Source organism: Pseudopipra pipra, chromosome 5 (genome assembly GCF_036250125.1).
Source record: "Pseudopipra pipra isolate bDixPip1 chromosome 5, bDixPip1.hap1, whole genome shotgun sequence".
NCBI classification, from domain to species: Eukaryota; Metazoa; Chordata; class Aves; order Passeriformes; family Pipridae; genus Pseudopipra; species Pseudopipra pipra.
Genome location: NC_087553.1, coordinates 68,778,368 through 68,790,936, shown reverse-complemented (window position 1 = coordinate 68,790,936; position 12,569 = coordinate 68,778,368). Strand labels below are relative to the sequence as shown.

General features: G+C 44.7%; 1 protein-coding gene across 7 annotated transcripts in view; it reads right to left on the bottom strand.

Annotated features, from left to right (window-relative positions):
- FRMD4A (FERM domain containing 4A) overlaps positions 1-12,569 on the bottom strand; it is a 366,759-nt gene that overhangs the window by 148,617 nt on the left and 205,573 nt on the right. The window lies entirely within an intron of this gene.

Below are 12,569 nucleotides of genomic sequence, written 5' to 3'. Positions count from 1 at the left end.
GGAGGTGCCTGATTGTGCTTATTGCTCTCTATGAGTAGGCCAGGGCAATGGACTTTGTCTTTGGGGTAGGATGATCCTTCAACTAGCAAAGCCTCAAAACAATTTCCCCACGCACTGCTGTATGGCACATGTTGCCCTTCCAGGTAACTCTCCTGGCAGAATCTGCCTCCAAACCTAGAGCAGACCCAGGATGTGCTGCAGCATTATTCAGCTGGTGATAAAAGAGCTTGCCTGGTGGGTTAAATAAGCAGCAGGAGATTGGAAGCCTCTAATTGGAAAGTAATTTGTTTCATGCATAGCAGCAAAAACTGGAAAGCAAGGCTTACTCTGCCCAGATTTGCAATGTTCAGCTTTCAGACCAGGTGTGAGGATTTTCATTATACTTAGCTTGAAATTACAGGCTCCCTACAACAGTTCAATGTCTTCCTTTGGCACAAAACAGGCTTTGGAATAGTTTGGAGACAGCAAGAGAGCATCCTTTCTCATGCCCCATGTTACAGTGGGGTTGTCTGTCAGGTGTGCCCAAAGAGCATCCCATCACTGTGTGATCCTAATGGTGTCCTCCAGTGTCTTTGGAGCATCAGTTGGTTTGTGTCACAGGGAAGGGCCTGAGTCACCAATCGACTTACAGGTGTCATGTGATGGAAACTGTCTGGGATAGAAATGGGTAGAGAGATTCTTGGTTTCCCCAGGTGCAATGGCTCAGCACCTCTGCAGCCTTTGAGACCCACCATGCAAGAAGCTGGACTCTCATACCTGTGAAACCTCAAGCTCCATCCCCCTCAGATCCCTTGTAAGGAGATGACCTTTCCTACCCATCCAAGACCATGGGAACAGCACTTCCCCAACAGGAACTTCAATATGATTCGGTACAAAAGCTTAACATTTCCTGCAATGATGGGAGATATTCCTGCTACATTTCCTTTATCCTCTAATTCATGATGCAACATTCATAATAAAACTAAATTACTGGTCTGAGTGAAGACAACATCCTCTAGGTACCTGATGGAACTAACAAAGAACTTAGAAGTGGGACCTGTTTCTTATAATGTGAAAAGACAGCAGAGTTTTGTCCTTGCTAAGAGTTGATTATGTCTACTCAACCAGAAAGAGTTGTTTAGCTCCAGAACTGGACAAGGAACTGGAAGGATAGCTGCACTGCAAAGTCAACACCTTGTACCACCAGGGGTTTGCTCTCCCTTCTTCCTCTCCCTGACATAGATGCTGTAACACAGATTTCCTAAAGAGTATCCTTTCAGGGGAAAAAAACCCAGTCATTTAACTCATGCACATTCTTCTCTAAATTTCCCAGTTATAATTCAGCAGCAGCAGAAGCCCTTTTCTTCAAGGAACTTCCGTAATCTCACAAGGTCTCTGGATCTGGCACTACCCAAACAGTACACCCTGGTAGCAAACACCTAGTCTGGAGGCAGCAAAGCTGCTGTCATTGCAATGATTAGAAGCAGGCAATGGTTGAGCTTCTTGCAAGATGCTTCCTATCATGGCAAGTCCCAAAAAGAGAAGAGTAACCCAAATATTTACCTCTGACATACACAAAGTGAAGCTTCCAGCAACCAGATACCTCTGTGCCAAAATAACAACATGCTGATTCCTTTGTCTTGGCTCCTGATAGCGAGGCAAGGAAGAAACACCGTGGCCTTGTGCTGGAGAATTACTGTTGACAATTCATTTCCACTCTCGTTAGCAAAGATTAAAGAAGCAAAATACTTTACAGGGAACGTGGTGATAGGACTGTGGGTGCCATCAAAATGTGTGAGCTGTTACATGAACATTTCTAGTATTTTCAGAAAAGCTTAATGAATATTGTCTATCCCAGAAACGCATTAATTAGCACTAGTGGGTTGGAGGAGATGTCGTGTCATAAAGTAATATTCACACTTAGTCCACAATTTGCATTCATAAGAGGTGCAGTGCTTTACAAAAACTTAATGTCATTTCCCCCATATGGTACATCTGAAACCCATGGAAAGTGAGGAAAGTGCTTTCAAAGAATATTTAGGATTTGCTAAAGGTATCTAACTGGCTGCCTCCCTGTGGGAGGTGTTCAATGGCCTATCTCTCATTGATTGCACAACTCTTAACTTGTAATATTTGAGTGGCAGTAAAAGATTAAAAAGCCTCCAAACTTAAAAAGCAGCATGGGCCTAAGTAACTTGGGAGCTGAAATCCATTTCTGGATATGATATAAGCTGTTAGGCACATGAATCTCACTGTAAATCAATGCAACTGACTTATTCTAACCATGACAAGGGTCAGCCAGCCCTAGAAAATGAAGTGTCAGGTTAGCCTATGGGTTGATTCACATAGTTTCTCTGAAATTCATGGTGTAACATGGTCTTACTGCTCATGGGCTCTAATGTAGGTCGGCTGGAGAAGATGCAGTCACCTCTTTTCATCTGAGACAATCTGTATCCTCCACTCACTGAATATTTCTCAATATTGGGAAGCAGAGAAGGCACTGACAGGACCCAGTTGATCACTCAAGCCACCAGGCTGCCCTCACCCTCTTCCAGGGACCAGGGCCAGCAAATGAGAGACAGAAGGTTACATATACCACTACCAAGCCTGTCCCCATCACTCCATTTTCCCTCTGTAAAAGGTTGTGATGAGTTGTGACCTTGCGACAGTTCATGTTAAGGGTTTTGGAACCAAGTGGAAACCACATTCAAAAAAGCAAAATGCAATTACTGGGTCTGGACCTGCAAACAGTTTAGGAGATAGGGCACATACAACACCAACTGCCACGGTGCAGTGCACTTCCAGCTGGGAAGATCTCCAAGTTTGCCAAGCGAACCACGAGATGTTTCTAGTTAAGCCTTCCACAGAAACACTTCCCTTATGGGATGAATTGTGGGTGTTATTCCCATGTCATGCTTTCATTAATTTCCAGGACAATCCCTTAAGTAATTGGGACACAAAAGGAGGGGGGAAAGGGAGAAGCAGGACTTTAGCTTTGGACAAAATAAGCCTCCAGGGCATCTGATTAATTTTCACACAGACTCTACTTAAAGGATCTCAGAGAGCTGAAGAGGGAAGTAAGCAGACCTCGATGTTCCCAAAGAGCTGGTGCAATAAATCCTCCCTTCATTAGGCAAAGAAAGTGCATGCTGGCAGGATTATTATGCAGGGAAGCGAAGCTCAGACTTCACGAGGCAGCTGAAAGGGATGGTGGGGACAAGCCAACTCCAGCTGGTTGGTGCTATGACCCTGGGCTGGCAAATCCTGCCTGCTGCCTCCTGCTCCAGCCCGGGGCTGGTGTGGAAAGGGACAGGAGTCACGTGTAAGTCGCCTGTGTCCCAGTTAGCTCCGGGTAATCCTGGCATCCAAGAGGCCAAACAAAGCGAGCAGCTGAAGTGTGCGCAAGGGACTAAAGATGAGCTGGGTGTGCCACCAGCCCTCCTGGAGTGACCCATGACTCAGTGGAGTGATGATTGGAGTTTCCCCCTCCTTTGCACCCACCTAGGTCTGAGACCGAGGGGAAGAGAGAAGGACATCTTCCTAATGGAACCTGCTGTGAGACTTCCCTGTCCTTGCAAGAGCAACAGGAGGCACGAGGGGTTCCCCTCTCTGCTGGAGGTCAAGTCCTCACAAATCCCTTCTACCCTCCCATGAGGAAGAGGGGACACATGGGACCAATAGGACCCTGCTGCCCTTTTCTTCAGAGCTGATCAAAGCTCTGCCTTGGGAACTTCTTCCTATTTCCAGAATATTGCCATTTTCACTTGAAATGGCCTAAAAACAGAACAATTCAGGAAGGGGCAGATGTGGCAGGGGTCCTTTCCATCCATAAAAAGGCATGGGTGGTGGTGGGAGATGGGGAAGCCTTTCCCCAGGGGAGGAACAGGAGCTCCAGAAAATGCTTATGATGCTGCCAAAAGGTTTGGCTGGGAGAGACCCAGAGAAATGTTCACAGACCACCAACATGGCCACAGGGCAGACAGAAGTAAATTGCAACTAAGAAGAGGAAACCTCCTCTGTCCAGAGCAAATGAACTGCTGAGTAAATGGCAAATGAGTGAGTGGCAAGAACCTGAGAACAAGGCTGAAACAAGGCAAGATTATTCTCCCCATGGTTTCCTTAGATGTTGCAGTCGACTGGTGCTGGTGAAAATCAAACAGAAGCCTTCTTAGATGCCAAAAGGCAGTACAGGTAATTTTGAAGGACATCAAATGAGTCAGCTGAGAGAGCCAAGCCCAGAAATGTGCCTCCTGTTAGGCAAAATCTACATGTACCTCTTGCATTGACCTACATAATGAAGTGTTTGCTATTGTACAGAAGAATAAAGCAAACTAATTCTCATTTGCTTGGCTTTTTGTACTGAAATAGCCTTTGTACTTCACAGGACTTCAGATTTGAAGACTATTTTTGTAGCTTTATCCTGCCTTCTACTGAGGATTGCAAACGATTGGAAAAGATTTCTATCTCACATTTTGTGGAAAAATCCTGAGAACATTTCAAAATGGCATTGAAATAATTATTAATAGCTTTTGGCAAATAAATGTAACAAAAATGTAACCAGTTAGACAATGTTTCAATACATCTCTGCAACATTAAAAATGGGGCTCAGGAGATATTAAAGTGACACAGCAAAATGACAATTTTAGTAATTGAAAAAAAAAGATGCTGTAAGCTTGCATTCCATTTTCTTTTACTTTTTGGTCATACCTTTTTATTTCTTAAATTGTTTTTTTCTACTCCATTGCTTGCCCATCAAACAAAATCAGAGAAGTCTCCTGGCTATAGCAGGAAATAGCTGTTCAGTCCAGAGCTCTTGTAGGTGTTAGTAGGGGGTAGCCTAATTTCAGATGCAGGTGTGGTTTTTAAGGTAACCTTTTCTTCTTATTGAAAGTTTTCACTACCTCTGTGAGGCAAGATCATTACCTAAGTTGAACAGATGGGAAAATGGAGTCATAGAGAGATCAATTTACCTGGGTAAGATCCCATACCAAATTGGAGAGAGAAAGAGAGAGAGACAGACAGACCTGGGAATAAATCACAGGCCTTGTGACACCGAAGCCTTTGTGCTGGCTTGAGACCCCTCTTCTTTCCCCAGCTAATGAATCGGTGATTAACAAAGGCTGCTCCATTTCTGACAGTTTAATCGTCGATTTCTACTTTACACTTTGGTTCACTTTGGCTGTTTTTAATCTTTATGAGGCAATCCTCACAAAGAGAGGAAGCAAACAGAAAATAAATCTTGGAGCAAGTAAGCCCTCTTGTCATAAAAGTGCAATAAGCAGATCTTATATGTCAGAAAATATTTATCTGACCAATAATGTTTGCATTTAGACCCAGTCAATAACAAACAACCAAATTACATTTAATATGAAAACATTTAAAATGGGCTCATCATCTTCTAAATAAACATAGCACTAGTCATAATGGTGCTCTGCTAGAGCCAAAGGCTCGGTGTTATTTGATTTATTGTTTAACTTCAGTCTAATTGCTGCCTATCTGATGTCTCTGGGAACACGGGCTTCTATCACTCGTCTGAACACAATTTCCTTTTCATTACTGAGGCACACCAGGAATAAACCCCAGCTCTCCTGATACCCTGTCCAGGGTGGTCACCTCAAGACTATTAACCCTCAGCTAAGGAGACTGAAATGTTTGATTAGTTCACTCCGTAAAGGTTGGTAATTTCCTCTCTATATGTGGCCTGATTTCTGAGCACAGTTTGCTCCAACCTATGGCCCTGTGAAGTCAATGTTTGCATGGTCCACACAGACCCAGAGCTGCTAGGGAGCAGCTCTGAGAAGGGCAGGAGAGCCTGGAAGTGTCTCAGTGATGGGACTCAGCAGTCTTTGCTGGCTGCTGTTTATGACAGGAGAGTTTTGGGTATCGATGCCTCCTTTATATCTTTTATCTAACGACTGTAACAGGCCTTGCAGACACATGGGAGGCTGTAGGATAAGTGGCATTGATATTTCTCCCCCTAAATAAGAGATGAGTAGCTCAAGTTCATACAACATAGGGGATGTCTCAAACCACAGGGCCCCTGCATTTACCTGGTATCTGTGGCTTCAAAAACATTCCCCTTGCTCAACTTGTCATCTCCTGCTCTATTTTTTCAGGAAAGGATGGATCAGCGTGCTGATTCATAAAATGTCGTCATTATACATCTAATCCCCACTTTAAGAACAGCTCTAAGCTGATTGACACTACCTCAGAGATAGGATTTACATACAAGATGTGGTACTTGCACCATAGGCACCTTTTCCCCATGACCCCCTTGACTGCTGAAAGTGGGAAAAAGGAGGTATTTTGTCTCTGAAGACTGATAAACTCCACTGAACCGATCAAATACCAACAAGCGCAGTACTTTTGGCTACTATAATGGTAGTTTCTGCAGCTCTGTAGTGTCTTTTGGCAGTCTTTGGGCTACAGAAAACTGGGTGCCTGCTTTTAGGATGGGGAAGCACCTGGTTATGGTTGGGTCTGTTCTCTCCCATTTATTTCTCAGTGTCATTCTGGCTTGTGTTATCCCTCTATCTTTGCTTATAACCAGAGTTTGATCATAACACTCTTCCCTCTATCCTAGGAGGACTATGAAATATAACTCATTAAACCCTGAGAGGTGAATATAGAATTCAGGCATAACACATAAGTCAATTCTTGCAAAAGTGATACCTTTTGCAATGACACCTTGGGCTTGTTTCATTTGAAAAATGGTGAGAAATGATATTCAGATTAGCTATAGCAGCATATGCCACTGGTTAGATAGGATACTTAGCAATTAAGCTATACAACAAACTGATTAATGTTTGGGTTTTGGCCTTGCAGGAACACTGTGATGGTGACTGTACTCTTTGTTTAAAAGATTTTGAGTACATTGAAAACATTTTCATATTAAGTGTGTTGGAAGGGTTGTTATTAAAGCAGTTGAAAGGCTTAAGCACAATCACAGTTGATCAAACACATATTTTCAGGGAAACCAAGAATTTCTGCAGCGATTCTTATGGAAGATTGCATGGGAGAAGGAGAGGAAATAAAACCCAAGTGCCCCAATGGTCCCTGATGTTTGCAATATCACTGCTTAACTGCAGGATACAACTAAACTGCACCTCCAAAATTGGGACAAACACCTGCATTGGGAGTCAGCTGCATTCATGATCCTTTGCCTGTTCAAGCTGTAACAAGGGAAACTAGTGATAAAAGGCTCTCCTATGCCTTGTCTGCAAATTGCTTAGGAGCACCACGGGGCAGGGCTGTGCTGCTCTCTGAGAACTGTGGCTTGGATGCCCCCATCTGACGGGCACGTGGCTGCAGGAGGGTTGCCCATCCCTAGAGGGTTTGTAGCATCTCAGAGGGGCAGTGATGCTATTTCCCCACCATAGCTCAGGCTCCTCGTTTAGAGCAATGCTAATTTTCCTGTCCCCTGGCTCGCAGGCAGACGCTTCTCCCCCTCCTCCTCATCCCAGAGACAGCTGCCTTTCTGCAGTGACAGTGACCTTATGATCCGAGAGCACAAGGTTGCCAAATCTCATGATAGATGACGTTTTCCTGAAAACCTGCTCTTCTGGGCTGTTTCCAGAAGGTGAAGGAGAATAGAGCCCAGCTCTATGCATTTTATTAATTCCATTATTTTAAAGCAGTCTTAATATATTCGAGCCTTAACAATTAATATTTTCAAGCCTTAGCAATTTTGAAAATGGATTGTGCTTTGCTGGTTAGACCCAAGGGAATAACCTGATATATCAGTATAAACTTTACTGTCTGGTGATGAACATTTACATATGGAAGACCCTGTCCTAGTCCATTTTACAACAGTAAACAGTTTTCTTATGGTTTCACTGATCATTGATTCCTGAGGGGACTACTGTACTTGGAAGGTCCAAAAAGCTCAGCTGCCAGTGTCATGTGAAGTGAGGTCTGAAATAAGTGGGAAATAAATGAGAGGAAGGTGGACAAAGCCAATATTTAAAGGGGCACAGTGGCAACTCCTTTGCAAGAGGAAAAACATTTAATTAATGTTCTTTCTCCATAACTTGCTTGGAAACACAGGCTGAAAAGCTGACCTGGGTGGTCTTGTTTCAAAGGAGTTAAAGGAAAAATGTTTTCTTTGTGCAGAGGGACTTAGAGAAATAGGCACAAGTTTTTCCTGTCCCAAGTGGGAGAAAGGAGTCAAGTGTGGGAACAAGTGCCGGGAGGCAGAGAGATGGGCAGAAAACTGGGAAAAATGCTGCCTATAAAACTCATCCTGGAAATCCACAGTGCAGACATCAATCAAGAGGGAAGTTTTAGTGAGGGCCAGCAGCAGATTTTGTGTTGCTGATGACACAACACAGTGGCTGTGTGTCCCAGGGCCTGGTCTGGGACAAGCCTTCTGCAGCATAATATGCCAACCCAAATGAATTCAACTGGTGAAACACATTCATTAACTAAAACCTACTGCCATTATCATTCTGAAAAATAATTGAGAATGGCAAAGCTCCCAACACCTCCCAATGCCCTATTTGTACACAGGTCTGTCCCTTTATTTTCAGTCACTGGTTTTCTCCTTTTCCCTTTTTATAATTCCAGTTATTACTGGAATTATTGCTGTACAAACAGTCTGTCTATGTGCAACTCTGAAGTTACAGTTTCACTCCTAGATGGCAGTGTAAATTATTACATGGGCTACCCTATAATCTTTGGTCATGTTCCACAGCAAGGTAATTGATTCCCAAGTCACTAAAGCTAACTAACATGACTATAAATCTAATGCTTGAGCAGTGTTTGCTATTAAAAAGTCAACATCTACAATAGTTACTACACTGCAATTACTGAGAAAACGCTGATTTGCTCTAGACTGGGAGCAGGGAATAATTGTAGCCTCTCTTGAGACCTAGAGTGTGATAATTGGTGGTGAATGGTGGGTTTTTCCAGTGGTGATCACATAGGTTGTCTCTCTGCTTACTTATTCCCAGAGCCCTTATAGCATCACTGTTCCTGCAGCTGCCAGTGCTGGGCTTGGTACTTCCACCTGCATGTGGCCAAAATAAATAAACCCTCTAGAAAGAGCACACAAATTCAGATTTTGAGCTGGTGCAGGCCTACAGTGAAGTCCAGGGACTGTGCCAATCCACAGAAACCTGCTGCCTTCCTCTGCCACTTCCTAAGTCAAGTGAGAAATCTCATGACCTCTGAAGTCAGGCCTCTGGACTAGAGCCTACCTAGAAATATGTAGGTTTTTCAAGTTGTGTCACTAGATTTTTACCTTAAGGATGATGTACTAGATGTGTGTGCTCTAGCCTTTGATGCTTCAGAGCAACTGGGGCAGTGTGCAGCAGCCACTGCTTTGCTTTTCAACCTCATGGGAATAGCTCTGGAGATCAGGATGTGGCTGGTCACTGACCTGGTGGCTTTCCATGCCACCATGTCCATGGGAAGGGAGGACAGTGTTACAAGGCTACCCTCAGGAACAAGAATGTCAAATCTCAAGGTTTCAGATAGTTATTTCAGCTAAAATACAGGCAGCACCCAGACCTGGAGAGGGGAGACCCCATAACAGGCCATTCTACTGGTATCAGGGAAAGAAAGCACAACATTTGAGAGGAGTTGATTTCAATAGCAGTTTACCAAATATTTTATGTAGGGTTGTGCAAAATATCTGGAGGGAAATTTGGAAGTCTTCCCTTTTCATGGCTTTCACTAGAGGTTCTTTTTCCTGCTGATTTCCCCTTGCAGAGAAACAAGCAAGCCCAAGCAAATAAACAAGGCAATCCATAGGAAATACCCCATTTCCCTCTCATCCTTTTATTCCCTCAAAACAAAATCCTTAAACTGCTGGATGGCTGAAGACAGCTTGCTGCTTATGACAAATAGACTGGAGAAGCTGCCACCTGCTTTGATGCTCCGCTAGTTTTTTTTCCAAACTAGTGAAGACAACTGATTTCTGCACTACCAAGTGACCAGGGACAAAAATCACATAAACAATGGTTCAGGATTGAGAATGTCATTTTTATACACTCTCTGGCAGAAACAGAGAATAATCATAGTAGTAGTAGTCGTAACAGTAATAGTAATAGCTTAGAAAAATTATTCATTTGATCCTACAGTTGAATACTAACAAGTGAACAAGTCAAACACCAGCATCTTCCTCACCACTAACATAGCATGAGGAGAGCTCTGCACTGCCTTGGCTGGGGATGGAGAGGGACATGGATATGGATGCAGGCTCTGTGTGGCAGCTCCCTGCAGGCTGCCTGCATGGGGACACTTTCCTTCCTTGCAGCACTTATCCTGCAAACTGTGGTGACTGAGGGCAGATGCTTCAAAATAATCCTAATGAGCAGAAGTAGAAAAGCAGTCTGAGGGAAAGGAAGAGGGGAAGAGAGGAAATAAAAACCCAAAAGAAATCCAGATGTAAAGAATATTTTTTTAAATGAGTCCGTTTAGCAGGGACCGTGTTTATTTTACAGCTGAGCACCGTTTTACTTGTGCGGCTGCTCATACATCATTGTGCTAACGAGGTAATGAGTAACTAGGTGCCTGTATACTACAAGATGCTTTATTTCCACAGACCAACCCAAACCTTCTAAAAATAAGGTTTGAAACCCAAAACCAAACAGCTGGGATGCTTTGAGAATAGTGGTAAGAGAAGGAAAGCGAGCCCTGAGTTCAGCCCTGTCCTCTTGGGAGCTGCCTGGGATTTTAGAAAGCACCTTTTCTTGGCTTTCCTGCACCCACGGACTGACACATGAGCCTGCGTTCCCTCTGCTCCCACTGGGAGAGTGTGAGAAGAGCAGGAAGAGGCCCCTGCCCAGCCTTAATCTGGGTAAACAAAAGAAAAAAGAAGTCCGCATGTACCCCCGATTATCCTGCAATTGCCTAGACCATCACGGAGCACTGTGACCTGATCTCTGTGCTGCCCTGCAGTGCCAACCAGAAATCCCTCCAAAACTGAGCCATTCACACAGAACCAACAAGGGTCTGGGTGCTTATGGTGGGACTGAAATGTTAAATACCTCCAGCATGTTCATTTATTTATGACTTCTTCAGCCTACAGTAACTACAAGCAATAATTGGATTGCGCTCGGCATAGCTGGATTGATTTGCTACTTAATAATGAAACCAGGTCCTCTGTTGATAATGGCATCCCTAGAAACGGGGAGGTTGGGTGAAAAATGCATTCAAGGCACAATGCTAATACTGAAAACTCACGTGGCTCTGGGTGCTGAGCAGGATCTTTGCCAGATGCAAATGTTGTACTGGTGACTGCTTAAAACACGGTCTTTGTGGCCTCCTGTGCCTTCCGTGAAATATTTACCAACCTTGGCTGGGCTGTTATTTAGCGTTTTGACAAAGGACAGAGGTCACAGCGTATTTTTCCATAGTTTCCTGAAGGTCGTGGCTAACCCTCAGTGCAATCTGCAGTGGCCTCTGGTTGCCTCTGAGGGAAAAGTGGCATTTAGACTGAATTGCAGAGCAGCACTGGGGAGTCAAACTACCCAAACCCCTGTCTTCATATGAAACAAGAGCCTAAAGTGGCGTAAATATGACCAACCCAGCACCTGCTGTGCAGCCCTTTGTGGAGGGTATCCATGCAGATGGGGCTGTTTCTCCCATTCTGCTCTTTGTGCCTTGCTGGCAGCACAGGCAGTGGAATAGGAGCAGGTGGCTTGTGCCTTGCTGCTCCTTTCTTCAAGCAAGGGCCCTGCCTCTACTGGCAGCAGTTTAAGGACCAGAATTATGGCTACAGCGTCTCTGAGGTGTGCTTAAGGATGCCCACTCTGGAGACATAAACATAATCTGACTTTCCCTGGGCTTTGCCTTTTTGAGCAACCATAATGCTCTGACTCTTTACTGAGCTTGTGGCTGTGGGACGCACTTGCACTGAAAGCCACTGAGGTTTCCTAGGGGGTTGATACCTCCTAGGATGGCTACAACTCAAATCACTCCAAAAAGTGCTTTTGCTGCTGCTTTGCATCCAGCAATGGCCAGGCTGGAGCAGCTGACCTTGCCTTTTGGATGGTCTGTGGGCACAGAAGATGCTTTTGAAAGGGCACATTTCCTCCTGTAGTACAGTGGCCAATGAAGATAAGATGCACACAAGCACAGCCCTATGAAGGTGTGGGAACAGCTGGAGGCCCTGGTTTTCTCCTTCTCCCCTCTGCTCATCCACCCTGGATGCAAAAAAACCCTTTTACAAGGAAAAGATGTCCAGGGAGTGTTAGGAGGTGAGGAGATGCACTCAGCAGTGCCCTCCCCAAGCACAGGAGAGCACAGGAGGCACGAGGCCACCTCAGCTGGAGCTGACGTAGTGCTGTGGAACAGCCAGCTGTGTCCAGGCCATTGTGCATCCTCCCTGGAGGAAGGTGGTGGCCGTGGCTGTCCCCACACACCCTGTCCCCAAGCACACAGGTGCCCTGACCTTGTGCAAGCTGCCTGATAAGCCCTGCCAGGACAGGCTTCAGGAGAGCAAAGAGGACCAATTGGTTATTCAAATGCACACTTTAGGAAGATACTCAGCTTCACGATGCCACCTCCACTCGAAGGTTTGCCTGACTTCGCATGCAAGTAAGATATAAGCAGAGTGCTTGAGGCATCCACGCTGAGGAAATCAG